Here is an 11071-nt window from a genome sequence, read left to right as displayed (position 1 = left end):
AGATACCTAGTTGTGGGGTTGCTTAGATGAATGGTAGCTCCATTTTCAGTTACTTGATAAATCTCAATACTAGCTCGGTAATAATGGCCCCCTTTCACTGCTGATTTTATTCATTTTCCCAATGCCATAAACTCCTGGTTTTCTTACCATGATTTAGTAGATCGTCTTGATTGGATATTTTGCCATTTGCTATATGCCCTTTGGACAAGTTCAAAGATTTTAAGTAAAAATACTTTTTACTATTTAAGTTTTTGCTTTGCTGGGGAGAGCATCTGCCAGATTTTTTAATTTGCCATTTCTGAAAGTCTCTCAATCTCTACAAGTGTTCTGAAAAATCTGTAAGAATCTAAGGAAACCTCTGAATATTTTCCCCAGAGAAAGGTATAATCACAACAAGAAACTTATACAAACTCAGACGAAATCTTTAGTCTTTCTGAATTTTAGGAATACAAGGTTAAGAATCCTTTTAGACCTCTAACATTCTATTGTAATAAAAAGTTTACACAGACAGAAGAGTGTGGGTTTGCAGATTGTCATAGATTGCAAATTTGTGTGTAGCAGATTAGTACCAAATTTCAACTAATCATTTATGAGGCTAAGTGGACATTTGGAGGGTCTATATCTGGCTTGTCATCAGTAAGCAGGAGTTGGAGAGTGGTCTCTGAGTCTTGCCTAAGTTGTTTGGAGAAGTGTAGTTCTTTGCAGTAAATCCTTTCCTAACACACAAGAGGGTGGGGAGGTATCTTAAGCCTTGCTGTTTTCCAGGATCATGGGTCTCAGGAAAACTAAACATCGCCACCACAGAACAACTAAGATGTTCAATGTCATCATCTCTGTCCCTGTTTGAGTCTCTTGACTGCATTGTATATCTACACTTAGTTTTTTTAAAGAAAGATTTCAGTGGGAGGAAGGAAAGTCACCGACCCAAACCCTCGAGCTCTGCATCCCAGAAATAATAACTGCTAATCTAATTTGCTTCCAGATGTGAATGAGCCCCTTTTACCAGTGGGCGGGGTGCTGTACCTTAACAATTCCTGATTGCTCTCTCTTTTCAATGGGTATGATCTGATCCCTTTGGCTTTTGGTCAATAAAGCCTAAAATAATTACTACCAGTCTTATTAAGTCAAAATTATCTACTCTTTCCCTAGAACGGTGGTTCTCAAACAAAAGCATGTATCAGAATGACCCAGAAACTTTAAAACTGCGACTGCTGAGCTGCACTTCCAGAGGTTCTGGTTGAGTAGGTTTTACTTGTGACTAAATATTTGCATTTCCATCAAATTCCCAGGAAATGCTGATACTGTTAGTCCATGGGCCACACTTTGAGAAGCATTAGTCTGGATCTTCAATGTTCCTTGCTTACTATTTTCCACCACCTTGGAGTATCTGTTCTCTTTAAATAAAAGTTTGTAAAATTGTTTTTTGAAAGAGAAAAAGAAAATGTGTTGCCCAGCTGGTAAGAACATTCTACCATTCTGAGATGTGAAAGGATAGAATGCTGTCTGGAAGTAGGGAGGTAAAACTCAGATGGACAATTTAAGGAATAGCCTAAAATATACGTAATTGTTCACCACTCATTATTAGAAAGTGTTAACATTTTATCATGGTCTTTTCATAGTTTTAAAATGTTACCTGTAATAATTCTGTTGATCTCTTTAACAAATGCTGCTTCCATCCCATATATTTTCCTCGTCTCATTGCTCTCCCTATCACCTTTATTTACCATGATAGGGAACAGTACCATTGATCTGTTGTATGTCCACCCTGTCCATGGTTTTTATTATTACAACATAGTATGTGTACACACACAATATATAGCCTTAATATTTATAATATGGCATCACATTTTATTCACCATTTTGTTTTTTCACTCAATATTGTATATTTTATATCTTTCCATCCTGATACAAGTTTAATTATTTCATTTACTTTAACTATATATATTATTCTCTCATATGAATATCCCTCAGTTTATTTAATCATACCCCTATTGATGGACATTTAGATTTTGTTTATAATTCATTGCTTTTATAAAAATGCTGCAATGAACCTTTTTGTAAGTCATGTTATGCATGTGAGCATGAGTTTCTTTCTTGAGTATATATGTGGAAGTGGAAAAGTGAGATTGATAAATGTATTAATCAAGGTTCTCTACAGAAACAGAACCAATAGGACATATATGATGCATACAAAAAGATTCATTATGGGGCATTGGCTCACTCAATTTTGAAGGCTGAGAAATTCCATGTTCTCTCATCTGTTAACTAGAGACCCACCAAAGCTTGTGGTGTAGTTCCAGTCCAAACCCGAAGACTTGAGAACTAAGAGAGCCAATGGTGTAGTCCTAATCCAAGTTTGAAGGTCCACAAACTAGGTGCCAGTGATGTGAGTTCTGGCTTGAGTTCAAGGCCCAAGGACCAAGACCACTGATGTCCAAGGGCAGGAGAGGATGGATGACCCAGCTCAAGAAGAGAGAGAAATTTGCCCTTTCTCTGAGCTTTTGTTCTTTCTCTGAGTTTTTAGTCTGACCTCAATAGATACCATGAGGTCCATCCACATGAGTGAGGGCAGAGCTTCTTGGCTCTGTCCATTGATTCATTTGCTAATCCCTTCCAGAACACCCTTACAGACACACCCAGAAATAATGTTGAACGAACTATATGGGCATCCCTAAGCCTAATCAAGTTCGTACATAAAATTAACGATCATAGTAAAGATTGTACATTTTCAAGTTTACTAAATATCACCAGATCATTCTCAAAAGTGGTTGCATCAATTTGCACTCTGAATGAGAATGTCACATTCCAGACACCTTTACCTGCACCTGGAATTTCAAGACTCACTTCTTAAAACATAATGCTTTGTGAGATACTCACAATCCAGGGAGGCACTATCTGTTAAAAATCTTGAGTATATTTGAATGTTCAAAAAATAATAAGTATGTGATGTGATGGATAGGATAGTTCAGTTTGATTAAATCATTCCACAATGTAAAAAGATATCGAAATGTCACATTGCATGACATAAATATATACAATTATTATTTGTGAATTAAAAAGAAAAAAAGAAATTTTTGCAATGATGAAAGTTTTTTTAAATCTGTCCTGTCTTTAAGATAATAGGGACTAGTCACATGTGGTGATAGAGCGGTAGAAATGTGGCCAACATGATTCTGAAACTGAATTTTAAATTTCATTTAATTTTAATTAGTTTAATTTTAAATTTATATGGCCACATGAGGCTAGGGGATACCAGTTTGGACAAAAGAGGTCTCTGTGGATAGAAAAGACTTTCCAACACTGGTGATGTATGACAAGTTTCAACTGGAGGAAATGCGTTAAATGTGGCTAATGTTCAAAGGCAGGAAAGATCACTGTCAAGGAGTTGAAGATCATTTGGAAAGGCAAAGTTTGAATTAGAAGTAAAGCTTATGTTGGGAGAGAAGCCTGAGCAAACCAGTCTCCAGTGAGGAGATGAGTTATTAGCCACTAAAAATGACAGTTATGACAACCATACACAATATGGATAACTGCTTGCAATGCTTTATTAGGTGAAAAAATAAAAATAAAAAGTGGTGTAGATATTCCATAGCTTCTAAGAAGACATTTCATGTACATGAAAACTAAAGAAAATACACACAAAATAAATGTGTTAGAGTTGAGGCTTTAAACATTATTATTATTATTCAATAATATTATTTTCAAAATATATTTTATTCTCTATCAGGTTTTCTGTCTCAAAGATTAACTAGCAGATCTTGTGGCTTTATAAACATAAATAATTTAATGAACAATTAAGAGCAAACTTCATTTATAGTAACAGGTGATATTCATAGGTTGAAAACACCTAAGCATAATCTTCACTTGAACAGCAGAACTTCTAAGCATAGAATAACACAAATAAATAGATTGTTGAAAGTTTCTGACTCTGTGTGATCCTTCTGAAAAACTGTATTATGACATATTTTGAACTGATTATTCTAAACTACCTGCTGTGATCTTAGTCAATCAAAGTGTGAATTATTTAAGAAACAGGTTTTGTTCTTTCTGATTGGAGCACAAGGCAGGTACTGGTTTCTCTCCAAATTAAAACTAAATAATAAATCAACAATAAACTTCGATAGAACACATGTTTACTAAGGTTGTGATTTAATTTTCCTCTTGTCCTTGGTCTTCGTACATTCCAAAGGAAGTAGAGATTTGGCACACATTTCCAGCTAGATTTGGTGGATAAGACCTGGGGTATCTAGGTATTGCTTTGCTTATTCTAAACAAACAAAAAAATTTTTTATTACAAAAATCTCAAACTTGCTGAAAAGTTGCAAATGTAGAACAAAGAACTTTGAGGATTTTTAACTTGATGCCATATCTCCTCTTAACAATGTAGTATTTATTGCTTCTGACCAAGAATGTTCTTCTATATAGCCACAATAATATCCAAATCAGGAAAGCAACCTTTGATACATTACTCTCATGTAATCTTGAAACTCCAGCAAAGTTTTAGGAATGTCCCAATAATGTCCTCTCTGGTGAAAGGGTGTAATTCAGAATCCTACGTTGCTGTGAGTTGCCCCGTCTTTTTAAACTATTCCAGGCTGGAATAGCTCATCAGTCTTTCCTTGAAGTTCATACTCTTGACATGTATCAAGAATACAGGTCAGTTAATTGTACAATGTTTCTCAGTTTTGATTTGTCACGTATTTCCCTGTAATTAGTTTCACATTATACATTTTAAGCAGAGAGATCTCAAAAGGGATGCTGTGTTCTACTCATTGCATCTGAGGCAACTCTTGTATTTCCTCCAGATGGCTCGGTAAAGATCTTTCACTCCCCACGCTGTTCTTACAGCATGTTATTGACTCTCCTCTCATTGAAAGGTGGGATCCATGTTCTGTTCCTTGACCTGGGTGGGTCTCTGACTATGGAAGGATTGACATATATATATATATATATGAGGGAAGGGAAGGGATAGATTTTAGAGCTGGTAAACGATATTCATATCTGGTGTTGCCACTTTACAGCGTCATCTTTGGTTTTTGGCTAACTAGGGACTTCCACTTTCCTCATCTGTAAAGTGTGGTGGGTGATGATAAAGGTGTCTCTCCCATGAGTCTATGGTGAGCGCTGCCTGCTCACATTTTCCCTTTGCTCAGCCTACACTCCCACCAATGCTAAAACAGATAGACCTGCTCCTCGAAAGCATAAGCTTTCTACTTATCTTTGTATACCTAATGCTCAGCACATAGTAAGCATTCCATGAATATACAAAGTACATTTGTTTACACTGGGAATGAGTCGATTATATAGCATTTTAAACTTTACGATTTTATATTCTTAATTTTTGTGGCTATTGTAAGTGTCACATGAGTGATGGTTGTGACTTCTGAATAAAATTTTCTACCTATCTGAAATATTCAAATATATATGTGTTTTGTACGTACTGTTATATATATAGCCATTTTAAAACTTAATACTTGACTTTAAGCTCAAGTTTCTGGACTACAATAGGTGCTCAGTAAATATGAATAATCAACTAAATGGATATGTGGATGTATTAATAAGTAAATGATTAGTAGATATATATAAAAGAAGACATTCTGAACTGATTTAATCTTTTAGACCTTGCACTGATGGAAACCACTGGGAGTTTCACTGAATTAAATAGGGGAAGTACTTGGCCAGCCACACAGTACAGAATAGAGAAGAGATTGGCCAATTCTTCAGTTGAATGGAATGTTTAGATGTCATAAATGGAAAGTGTAGATTCAGAACTGTTATATGGAATAAGAAACTGAATGTGATTATTATACTGGCAGTTTGAGTCACTGTTTTGCGATATACTACAGGATAAAGTCCAAATTTCTAAGCATGGTATACAAAGTGCTTCCCCATCTGGCTGCAACCTATGTCTCCAGCCTTATCTGGCATTTCCCTTTTTGTCTTTCATTTTAGATACAGCCATGGACTTAACATTTCTCCTTTCTCGGCATTTTTTTCCATTGCAAAATAGAAATAATAGCAACCCTGATTCTCTCACTGAATTGCTGAGACTCAAATGATACAAAGCATGACAATTAGCAAATGGTATTTAAACTACTAAATAGTTTCTAATTATGTAATACATGCCATAGATGGCAGAAACACTAGGAATCGGTAAGCCACAGTTCTCATTCTCCAATGGAAATGAGGAACACAGACATTAGAATGGACATGCCCAGTAAAATGCTATAATTGCTATCAATCTGCATAGTGGTTATTATTGGCACATGTTATTATGTTTTATTCAAAGACTATTTATTTATTGAGCACACAGTATAAGCAATCTACTTGGCACTCTTAACATGGTCCAAAAGGTATAGTCTCTATTCTCTATAGTTTGTTTATTTTAGGACAGTGAGCTGGCAATAAACAAATGGATAAATAATATAATTATACTTGGAAATAAATATTATGAAGGAAAATGAAGGAGAGTAAAGGATAGAGACTAATGGAATTGGAGACTAGTTGGCTTGTCACAGGGAAAGAAGGTCTCTCCCAAGTGGAAATATATAACAATGCCTCATGGGACCGAGAATGAAAACCTTGTAAATAATGAAAAGGGAGGCAGATGGAACTGGGACTAAAAAGACCCCGGGGCAGGAATGTATTTGTGAATTACAGGAATAGCAGTAAGTCCCATAATCAGCATAGACTGATTGAGCTATGTGGTGTGAAATGAAGTTAGAGGTATCAGCAGAGTCCAGACCATGTAGGACTCTGTCCATAGCAATAGAGTTTAAATTTTGTTTATAATATATATTAGTTTGTTCTCACACCATTATAAAGACATACCTCACACAGGCCAATTTATAAGGAAAAGGGGTTTAATTGGCTTACAGTTCCATAGGCTGTACAGGAAGCATAGCTGGGGGGGGGCCTCAGGAAACTTACGATCATGGCAGAAGGTGAAAGGGAAGCAGGCATGTCTTACATGGCCTGAGCAGGAGGAAGAGAGAGGGAGGATGTGCAAAACACTTTTAAACAGCCAGACCTAGTGAGAACACACTCACTCTCATGAGAACTGCACCAAAGGGGAAATCTGACCCGATTACCCAGTCACCTCCCACCATGTCCCCGCTCCAACATTGAGGATTACCTTTCAACATGAGATTTGGGCAGGGACCCAGACCCAGACCATACCATAATGCGTTCTACTCTTTTTATTAGAGTTTTGAGTAGGAGAGTGTATTAGTCCATTCTCACACTGCTGTAAAAACTACCTGAGACTGGGTAATTTATAAAGGAAAGAGGTTTAATTGATTCACAGTCAGCATGGCTGGGGAGGCCTCAGGAAACTTACAATCATGGCGGAAGGTGAAGGGGAAGCAAGGTATCTTCTTCACAAAGTGACAGGAAGGAGAAGAGTGAGGAGGGAAGGGGGAAGAGTCCCTTTTATAACCATCAGATCTCATGAGAACTCATTGAGTATCAGGAGAACAGCATGGGGAAACCACCCCCGTGGTCCAATTACATCCACCTGATATGGGGATTATGAGGATTATAGTGATTGTAATTCAAGATGAGATTCGGGTAGGGACACAAAGCCAAACCATATCATAGAGTAACATGATCTGATTTATATATTAAAGTGAAAATAAACAGTAAGGGAGCAAGAATGGAGGCTTTTGAAGAATTTGATGAAAGAATATAGTGGCTTGCCTTGGTAGGGTAGTGGTAAAATTGTTAAGAAATAGTTCAATTCACAATATTTGTTGGAAGTAACCACAGAAGACTTTTTAATCCAAAGGATGTGGGAGGTAAGGAAAAGCAGTCAAGGGAATGAATGTCTGAGAATATGTAGAGCTCAGGGAAGGGTCATGGGGCTAACAATTTTCTATTTTGTCTTTTATTTAGCTGGGCCTTTAACCCTTAAATCCTAGGCATTATCCCTATTTTATTTTGAGAGATTTTGGTCTCAGAGGCTAGGGTGTCTGCTCAAGGTCACATACCTTGTTAGCAACCTATCTGTTATCAGGACCCCAGCCTCTGTGTAAGGCTCAGCGCATGAACTGGCATTACAACCAAGTGTGGTTGTCTCGTGCTATTCACAAAAGAACAGATACATATGCAGGTGACCACTTCACAATGCACAATGTGTATATGAAGAAGGCTGATTTCAGTATTGCCTGGGAAAGTGAACAAAATTACACTAGCCTTGAGGGATCCATTGAATTTTTATTGGTGAAGGAAGATAAAGTTACTCAAGGTCAAGGCACAAAACTGGGAATAAACACACGCATATAATGACAACTAAGAAGAAGTGATGAACAGTTTACAAAGGAATAAATATTTATTATTTATTTTATTTATTAGTATGACAAACCTAGTGCTACACTGTGACACATCATGACAAGTACTGGTGATCCAGTTACCATGCTGCATATCTCTACATACGGGTGAAGAGACAGATATTCTCAGGGGTTACCTACAAACCCTAGTGTGCAAAAGGAAGTGATAGAAGGGGAATTAGAGCCCAGGACATCTGTGTTTATATTCATTAAAGAACAAGGAAGACGTCTTAGAGACCACAGACTCTGCCCAGGTAACCACCACCTGATTGGAATTGCATGTGAATGAAGATCACAAGAATTGAAAACTAAAAAATGGACACATTGAAGACTTAAAACATGGTGCTTTTATTAGGTATGTATTGTGAACTGTTTATCACTCTCAAGATAACTCATCCATCAGCTCAATATTACCATTTTTCCACCTGTAGTTAGAACATTAAAGATCTATTCTCGGCCGGGCGCGGTGGTTCAAGCCTGTAATCCCAGCACTTTGGGAGGCCGAGAAGGGCGGATCACGAGGTCAGGAGATCGAGACCATCCTGGCTAACCCAGTGAAACCCCGTCTCTACTAAAAATACAAAAAACTAACCGGGCGAGGTGGCGGGCGCCTGTAGTCCCAGCTACTCGGGAGGCTGAGGCAGGAGAATGGCGTGAACCCGGGAGGCGGAGCTTGCAGTGAGCTAAGATCGGGCCACCGCACTCCAGCCTGGGCAACAGAGCGAGACTTCGTCTCAAAAAAATAAAAAAATAAAAAAATAAAAGATTTATTCTCTCAGTAAATATCAAGTATACAATATGGTATTAGTAACTGTAGCCACCATGCTTTACACTGGATCTCCAGAACTTATTCAACTGCTTAACTAAAACTGTGCACTCTTTGGCGAACATCAACCCATTTTGTCCTCTTCCCAGTTCCTCACAATCACCATTCTACTCTCTGCTTCCGTGAGTTCAACCTTTTTAAATTACATATATAAGTGAGATCATGTAGTATTAGTGTTTCTGCACCTGGTCCTACAGGTTCATCCATGCTGTCGCAAATGACAGGGTCTCATTTCTTAAGGTGGAATTATATATAGATAAAGATATAGATACAGATATAACATAAATAATGTATATATACACATATATGTATGCATATATATGTACATACACCACATTTTCTTATCTGGCAATGGCCAATTAGTTTATCTGGACTATTGTGAATAATGCTGCAACAAGAATAGTTTATTCTTTGCTGTAGAACAACTGATATTTATAAAAACACCCTGTGATTAGGTTAATAAACTCAGACCATCATTGTTGAATAAACACGACCCTGAGTAAGAAGACTTGGTTTCTGAATATGGCAAGGACACTGATTAGATTAGAATGACACCTTTTATAGTCATTCTCCTTCTGTGGTCAGTTCGCTCCTCCAATAAATGTAATTTGACAAAATGTGGTAGTGTGACACAATGGTTAAGAGTTTGGATCCAGAGTCAGAGAGAAGTGTGTTTTCTTTCATCCCAGCTCCATCACTACACAGCTGCATGACTCTCAGATTGCCTGTTTCCTTTCTATAGAGTAAGTGCACATACCTTCCAAGGTCAGTGTGAGGATTAGAGGATGAAATGAATATAAAATATTTAGCATACTACCTGGGATATACTAAGCAGTTAATGTTACATTATTATAATAGTAGCATGTGTTAATATTATATTATTACATTATGTATTATGCTATTATATTATTGTTCCTATTGTATTAATAGAATAAATGTTATGTGATCATATGCCATTATCATATTGTTATTGTTAACTCAGTTGTATTCCCATTCTTTATGTTGTATGAATTTATTGAACTTTTATGCTGAGTGGTACCCAATGAATAGCTATTCTATTTCTTGAAATTTTCTTTGTAGTGACAGTGTTAATAATGTGATTACAAAAATGAGATGTTTAAACTCTCAGAGGGAAGCTAAATACCTTCATGGGTATTATATTTCTAAAAACAAGCATTCTAAATATCCTCGGGTCTTTCTGTATTCAAAAATAATTAATACTATGAGAAATAATTAAATGTATTTATATTCAAATGGCATTTTCTAAGAAAGCATTGATAGTTTCTATGGGATTTTGGAAAACTGCCTTGTATATTTAAATATGACACATCAAAATAGGTAAACATTCGAATAAAGAAACACTGTAATTCTTCACTGGAAAGAACTTCATGTATCTTCTAACTACCACTATCCTGAGGTTAGCTGAGGCAACAGGAAGTTGATAAAGCATTTTTTATTTATGGGAGAACATTTCAGTCTCTCTTGCCAAAAAGACATTATTTTTATGCACGTATTAACACATATCGTAACATTTTCTATAGAGTGTAAGTTTGTGTGTGTGTATGTGCGTGTATATTAGAGTAAGGAGCCAAACACCATGGCAATAAGTTAAGAGTGTACAAGGGCCTGATAATGATGGAAAAGACAGAAAATAAAACCTCTTAGCAACAGAAATAACCAAAAACCCTAGTAATACAGAACCATTCAGGATAAGAACAAATAACTGATTTATTTCAGACCTACCCTCTGTGACGTTCACAACTACTACTTTTATCCAAAACTAACATTGTTTAATTTTTGCTGCTTAAGAAGAGGTCAATAAATTTAGAATGAATTCCACTGAGTATTGTGATTGTCAGTGTCCACGATTAAAATAAAATTTAAACATTAACTTCTTTTTTTTAATGATGAGCTCCTC

Source organism: Rhinopithecus roxellana, chromosome 2 (genome assembly GCF_007565055.1).
Source record: "Rhinopithecus roxellana isolate Shanxi Qingling chromosome 2, ASM756505v1, whole genome shotgun sequence".
Classification (NCBI taxonomy): Eukaryota; Metazoa; Chordata; class Mammalia; order Primates; family Cercopithecidae; genus Rhinopithecus; species Rhinopithecus roxellana.
Note: the sequence above shows the minus strand (reverse complement) of the source record.